The sequence below is a fragment of the Corvus cornix genome, chromosome 3 (genome assembly GCF_000738735.6).
Source record: "Corvus cornix cornix isolate S_Up_H32 chromosome 3, ASM73873v5, whole genome shotgun sequence".
In the NCBI taxonomy this organism is placed as follows: domain Eukaryota; kingdom Metazoa; phylum Chordata; class Aves; order Passeriformes; family Corvidae; genus Corvus; species Corvus cornix.
Window position 1 is genome coordinate 6,283,749 of NC_047056.1, and position 7,426 is coordinate 6,291,174.

Below are 7,426 nucleotides of genomic sequence, written 5' to 3' on the forward strand. Positions count from 1 at the left end.
TTACCGGACACCACGTGGCTCCACTTACAAAGTGATGCCACCCCATCCATCACTTACTGAAGCAGATGGGAGAACTTCACTGGAATATAATGGTTTGGGATGGGGTGCAGAGCGAATCAAGTAAAACAAGGCAGCTCTGGATTAAAACACACTCCCAGGAGGAGGAACAGAAGCTGCCCCACTTGCTCCTTGCAGTCCAGGCTCAGCCCTGCAGCCCCCTGAGACACCCAGAAGATATTGGGGGACTGCAGAGCGTTTGATGAAACTTTGTGGGAATGTTGAACGTGTCGCAGCAGGCATGGAAGCAAGCTGACCACACACTGGAGAAAACACCAGGGATTGGCCTGTTTGGGAGCAGAACTTGGGACAAGTGGCCTGGTGGGATGAAGAGAGAAAGCAGAATGAAGAACTTTTTGCAAATGAGATAACAACAAAAAATGTGTTTTGGCAGCTGGACAGGTCTGTGAAACCCCAGGCAAAATATAGATGGGCTAAAAATTGCTGCCAGCCTCAGGGGCAGTGCAGATCCAAGATGTGCCTGCAGAAACAAGATTTTTCCCCAGGAGTATTTTTTTTTTTCTTCCAAGCCACCCATCAGCCTGGACTGGGTGGCATCCCTGCACATCCCTGGCATGTGCAGGAGGGCCCAGGGGAGGGCCTGTGAGCTGCCCTGGCTCTCCATCTCCCCCACATTCCCAGGAACCCTGCACAGACACAGCAAGACCTTGAAAAGCACCCAAGGGCATCCAACTCTCTTTTCATTAAGGAGAACAGAAGGAGCACCTGGATGGCTCCCAGGGGGGCCACAGGGATGGGAGCAGAAGGAAGAGTAGGCTCTGGGCTCCAGCGCCAGAGGAAGGTGCTTCTGGAGAGCAAAGGTTGGGTGGGAAGCCACAGACAGCTGGCTACAAAATGATAAATGCTGAGCTATTCCAGATTTTTTTTTTTTAATTAAATATAAAATAAAAATTGTCCTCACCTCTTGCAAGATCTGGGACCATGAGGTTAAGGAGCGCATTTTATCACTCCCACCTGTTTGAGAGCAAGAGCCTGCAAGCATCTTCTGAGAGCAGGGCTCACTTTGCTCAGCCTTTGCTGCATCAGGCCCAGGAATCTCCTGCTCACCAGGACTTGGGTCCAGGCTGTCTTCTGCAGCCAATGCTGTGCCCTTCTCTGCCTGGAAAGCACCTTCTTTGGCTCTGGTTGCAACTCATCTCCTCCTTCTTGGAGCTGGGCCAGTGGGCAGCCACAAACAGAAGTGGCCCCAAGACAAAGGAGGAGGAGGCTTGTGATGAAGTGGTTGGACCATTCCCCTGGCTGGCTTCAGTCTGTGCTGCCTGGACACTTCATTTGCTGTTTCACACCTCACTGGCAGGGCAGGAGAGCTGATGGTCCCTGCTAGGACATGGTGTGAGCACTGGGGACAAGCTGCACTATAGCTATGAGTCTAAAATGAATTCTTCCCCCTTGTCTGCCATCAGTGACGGATTTTTTTATTACAAACTCTTGGGTACTAAGAGCCCATCTGGTAGCAGTGGAAGGAGTAGCAGAACAATTTCCAGTAGCTCTGGGCAAATTCATTTATATTAAAATTAAATAACCACAGGAGCTCGTTCAAAAATTTTTGCCAACTGAAGCTCAGAAGACACGAGGAAGAGACTCCCCAGAAACTTCCTTCAACCACAGGTCCCAGGAGAAGAGGATCCAGCCCTGCAGTGACAAGATCCATGCATCTGCGTGGGATTCAAATGGAGTCAACTTCATTGCAAATCAAGTTGTCAGGCAGGTCCCCCAGTATCTCTCTCCCTCCCACAGCACAGTCCCCACACTGTCATTACTGCGGGTGGCTCTACCCTTCCCACCTCCTGTTGGAGTCATTAAAGGAGTGCCAAACATGCCAGCACACACGTGTCACCCTCACCCTGCGCTGTCTGGCACCCTCAAAAACAATTCCTGGTGCCTTCAGCAGAATTCTATGGATGAGCAGAGAAGAGGAGCCTGGGGAAGGTACTGATAGGCTCTTTGGTGTTGAGTCCCAGACCAGGGATGTGCAGCCCACAGCTACCAACTGAAGGAAACACCTGAGGAGCAAATGTGTCTCCCAGAGGTACCTGCTGTTCACAGGTGGGTGGGAGCAATGCTCCTCTGGCTATGCCAAGACCTGAAATTCTCCTGTTCTGGAAGAGATATTTTGGGTCACCTTGAGGAAGGTACTTAATCTCCCCGTGTTTCCATTCCCCAAGTGAGAGACAGAAATAGCAGCACTGTCTTCCTTCCAGCAGAGTAAGTGCATTAAAGATTGCGAGGTGATGGGAGTCCTGGAAGGGCCTCGATGGAAGAGATTCATTTGAATACATTTGTTGTGCATTACTCACTCAGCCCTGAGTTTTAATCTTCTCCTCCTCTCCATCATTGTAAGCTAAATTTCCTTGAGCTCTCTCACCAGAACTCAGTCCCAGTTTAATCCCCGCCTCGTTTGAGTGATTTCTCCAATTTCTCTGTTAGCAGATGATGAGGTTTATGTCAGCCCTCATCCCTCCTCTCAGTCTATCCCACGAGAGCTGCGAACGCTCCCTCCGCAGGGAGCACCAGTGCTTTATCTGGGAGCTCATGCAACTTCTCGGGATAATTCCTCTTCTGTTTTTCCAGTCTAGAGACTTGTGGTTCACAGCCTTTTCCAGACCTCCTGAACTGGGGGGCTGAAGAGAAGCTTTCCACCAAAGCATGGGCAGCCTGTCATTCCTCTTGGCTCCCTCGGGATGTTTTGGTCCAGGCAGAGGTGCCTGGGCACCCCGTGCTTGTGCAGGTAGGAGCCCTGTGTTTCACAGAGGTGCAGCTGGCAAGCTGGGAGAGCAGAATCACAGAATCAGGGAATGGGTTGGCTTGGGAGGGACCTTAAAAATCATCCTGCTTCAACCCTCATGGACAAGAAACCCTTCCCCTACACCAGGTTGCTCAGAGCCCCATCCAGCCTGGCCTTGAACACTTCCAGGGGTGGAGCATCCTTAATTTTAAGTGCTACGTTATTCTTCTTGGTTTGTTAACTTCCAGCTTTTCTGACTGTTTTTTCTAGCAGGATTATTTGTTGCTCTATTATCAAACAAATCCTGGCTTGCATGGGCAGAAATGTGCAGGAAGCATATAATTCCCAATTTATTAGCTTGGTTCACATGATGTTATCGAGAATTGATTGTAATGCTTAGTGGCATTAGCAGTGCCTTCCTATCATAACAGCGACATTTACTGCCAGGAACACTATTTGTGCAGCCGTTGTGTTACACCACAAATAATTATATTACTTACATTCAATTTGTATCATTACACATAACACAACTGCACCTGCTGCACCATCTCATACTTCATGAATGCCCGAGGCAGAACAGCCTCACATAAATACCCTCCTTGGCACTTTTCATGGGAAATTATATTCTACTTATTATTAAAGTGTAGATCAAAAATGACATTTCCCAACTATTAAAAATATAGAAAGAAAAGTCACTGCTGTATTAATAAAGAACACCAAATAAAATTTATTGCTCTGAAAATGTTTGCTCTACAAATTTAAAGAGATGCTGTCAGGTTTGGTAAACCCCAAATATGATGAATCTTATTTTCCTGCATTTCTCTGCCAATTTCCAGCAATTCTGTGTGTCCTTGCCTTGCTAAAAAGCACTAGCACAGGTGGCCTAGAGATGCTGTGCATGTTCCACCCCTGGAATTGTTCAAGGCCAGGCTGGATGGAGCTCTGAGCAACCTGGCCTGATGGAAGGTGTCCCTGCCCATGGCAGGGGGCCGGAACTGGATGAACTTCAAGGTCCCTTCCAACCCAAACCTTTCCATGATTCTATGAGAATGTCCCATGTAGCCTTCCAAGAGAAGCAGATATAATGGGACAAATAATATAACGGGACATCTCACCACATGAACGTCAAGTTTCTTTCACTTTGGAAGTCTTCTGGGTGGGATCTACCCCAGTAACAGAGCACAATCCTTGTAATTTCATCGAAGCTACAAAGACACTGTAGAGGAACATGCACGCATCTCCTAAAAGACTCAACATCACAAAAATGCACCTCGACCCACACAGGCAGCCCTTGTCTGAGGAGGTCTCCATCCTCTTGAAAATAAACCTACCACGTGTCAAATTAAACGGATTTTTTTTTTTAAGCATTTAAGGGCACATTACATGACCTGTGCCATGCTGTGGGAAGGGATAGCAAAGAGGTTATTTGTAAAATAAGATACCAGGAGCTGAGGTCAATTGTCACCCCAGCTCGTGGTGACAAACTCCTGTTTTGTGTCAGCCAGTGAACAGGGATATCAAAGTCTAACCCCTGCAAGGATTAAAGGTAAAGTCCACTTAGCCTTGTGAGACAGCTGTATCTGGAAGTTTTGGGGCAATTCAGACAGCAGTGAGATGGATTTAAATAAATAAAAGGACTTTTGGGCACTTCCAGCAAGCAGGAACATTCTCAGCTTTCAGTACAGGATGAGGTGAGGAGGACAGAACGTGGATTGGAAATATTTGCATATATGATATAAAAGCACACACAAATCACCTTTTTGTGAGACAGATACAAACAGACGAGACTTGGCCCATCTCTAACTTAGGACATAGTTAAAAAATAATAGAGATTTTTAACATATTTTTGAAGAACTTTCTAAAACTAATGGCAGTTGAAAGCCAGATGAAGCAGCTATTTTAACTGGCAAGCTTCCATGCAAAATTTCCTGCTGATGCTGGCTCAGACAGATGGAGTTTTGAGAGGAGGGGGAAGAATGAAGTGCCACAGGGCATTATTGGATGAGCCTTGAAAGGTTTCTGCAAGCTTCTATTGCAAGGTTTATGAACCTCGTACTTGTTAACTTCAGTTTTGCTCAGTGTTTTAACCCTGCTTTATCTCCTGTGGTCCAGATGACACATTTACACATCTTTAGAAAATTTAGTGGGATGCTCTTCAAACAACGTGTGACTCTGCACCAGGGAGGGCAGAAACTTGATGGTTTTACCTCAATATATAGAAATTTTCAGTATCGCTACAGAAAGTGCTTTTCTCTGAAATGTCTTCCTTGGTTAGGTCATGCAAATTTAGTGCTGGCTGGTGCTTCTGTAAGATGAAGAGTAAGAATAACTCATGAATATTTCATCATTTGTCTCTGCACTGGTCAGAAATGGTAATTTGAGCTCCAAACTGTAGAGATTTAGCAAAAAGAGTTGGACACTCAGAGGATAAAAATAGAAAAAAAGCTTTTGAAGGATTTTTCCTTGCTAGTGCTGGTATGTGGACAAGTTGCCTAAAGGGTATGAAACTGGAATAATCTATTGAGGGCACATATGTGGGTTGTGCTGCTGAAGCAACTCTTGATTTGCAGCGGATTTAAAATGATACTATTTTCTTTATTTACCCTTTTTTTCCCCTCAGAGAAAAGCTGAAAGCTCCATGTCACCCAAGATCTCTGGTAAAGTGTCATACAGACGACAGCCATGGTGCTCATCCACCTCAGGCTTGATGTGCACCAGCATCTCCCCATCTCCCTCAGGACTTGAGCACTGCCCTGGAAAAGCTGTGAAGGGGAAAGTGTCAGGAAAGGTGCATCAGCCTGGATTCTTCTTCATTTCTCTTTTGCCCTTACCTTTTGTAATGTCCACAGCCAGCTACCTTGCTCTCTTTCATGCAATTGGCCATCCCATGAGAGACCCTAAAAAATTTAAAACCAATATTCATGGAATCATAGAATCATGGAATGCTTTAGGTTGGAAGGAGCCTTAAAGAACATCTTGTTCCAATCCATTGCCATGGACAGGAACACCTTTCACTATCCCAGATTTCTCAGAGCCCCATCCAACCTGGTCTTGAATGCTTCCAGGGATGGGGCAGCCACAGCTTCTCTGGGCAACCTGTGCCAGTGTTGTTTCCTGTAACCAGTGTGCACTAATAATTTGCTTCCACATTCCCCAAATACTAAGGGATCTGGGCTGGGCCATGTGATTTTTGGAGTGGAAAACACCCAGATTTCTCTACGTTCTGGCCTAGCACTAGCACTTGGAAAATGACTTTTTCCCTGTATTGAGGAGTTCAAGTGTTCTTTACTTTTTCTATTTTTTTTTTTTTTAGGGAAATGGATGGGAATCTTGTCCTGCTGTTCACTCAACTCTGAAGCTCATGGAAATATTTTACAGCTCCAAGAAAATGAATGGTTACAATTTTTAAAACTACCATTTCTCCAAATTCCCAACTGGTTCCTTTCTCTGGTGCTCTCCTCTAGCAAGAGGAAGGGGAGAGATCAGCCCTAAGCAAACGAAGCCCTTTTCCCAGTAGCTCAGATGCCGACTCTCCCTCTCTTCAGCACCCAGAGCAGGCTGTCTGCTCTGGACTGAGAGTTGTCTCGTCAGACTCGCATTTCAGCCTTGCCACCTGACATGTTATGACAAGCTTTTAGCTTTGGAGCAGCGGTGCATGGAAACATGTCACTGCCTAGGGAGCAGCACGGCACAGGCTGCCAGATCCAGCTCCTGCCGCGGCGGTGTCAGCCCCTCCGAGCCACACACCCATCCCAGCCATTGCTCCCAGGGAGGGAACAACCCGGCGTGCTTCAAATGGCCTAAGCAGACTCGGGGCAAATGTGTGACCTCCCACAAGTAAGAGATTGGGAGCTAAGAACTGAAGCTGAGGGCATTTTTCAAGAATTAAGTGCTTGTAGTTTGCAGAACCAAGACTGTCTAAGAACCCAAAAAGAGGATGTTGGAACTGGAAACTTCCCATTGGGATCAGTTGGTTAACAGGGGACAGCACGGGCTCTGCTGATTTGTCTGTGCCTATTGCTACTGGTGGTGGAGGGAAAATAAAAGATAATTCTGGAAAAATTCCCAGAGATGAGTCTACACTTTAGAGGGCTCAGCTGGAGATAGCTGAGGAGCAGGAGCTGGTGCACATTTTACAGCCTCATTGGCTCGTTCTGTGTTTACACCCTCCCTGCTCTCTGTCCATTTAGGCACACCTGAGTGATGCCAAAAAAGGCTTTTCACAACAAACTGTCCCAGCTTTCCCAGCTGACCTGTGCACTGCTGCGGGGTTGTTGTGGCTGGTTCCTGACATTGCCAAGCACCCATCCATGCCGCCATTGCTTCATCACAAAAAGGGATTGCAGCAGGTGAAAGCAACCCTTTAACCAGCTCTGTGACTCCAGGGTGCTCTTGGGACATGACCCACCATGGCCCCTTCCAACCGTACCCATTCTGTGATTCTCTGCATTAATGAGCACTCAGTACCTCTGAAAACCTGCATTAATTAGCCTGTTTGACATTTTAAACAACCTTTGCCTTGACCTGAGAGTACAACTACAGTAATTACGGCAGGCCAGTGCTGAGGGAAAGCAGCGTGACCCAGCCAGCGTCCTACAGCTGAGACCTCTTCACCTCTCCACC

The 7,426-nt window shown here is 46.9% G+C and overlaps 1 long non-coding RNA gene across 1 annotated transcript; it reads left to right on the forward strand.

Moving 5' to 3' along the window:
* The first annotated feature begins 1,904 nt into the window (after positions 1 to 1,904).
* On the forward strand, positions 1,905 to 6,851 carry LOC120411745. The gene is made up of 3 exons (XR_005604248.1): positions 1,905 to 2,124; positions 5,424 to 5,591; positions 6,117 to 6,851. It is a non-coding gene; the product is annotated as an uncharacterized LOC120411745 (long non-coding RNA).
* The last annotated feature ends 575 nt before the right edge of the window (positions 6,852 to 7,426 follow it).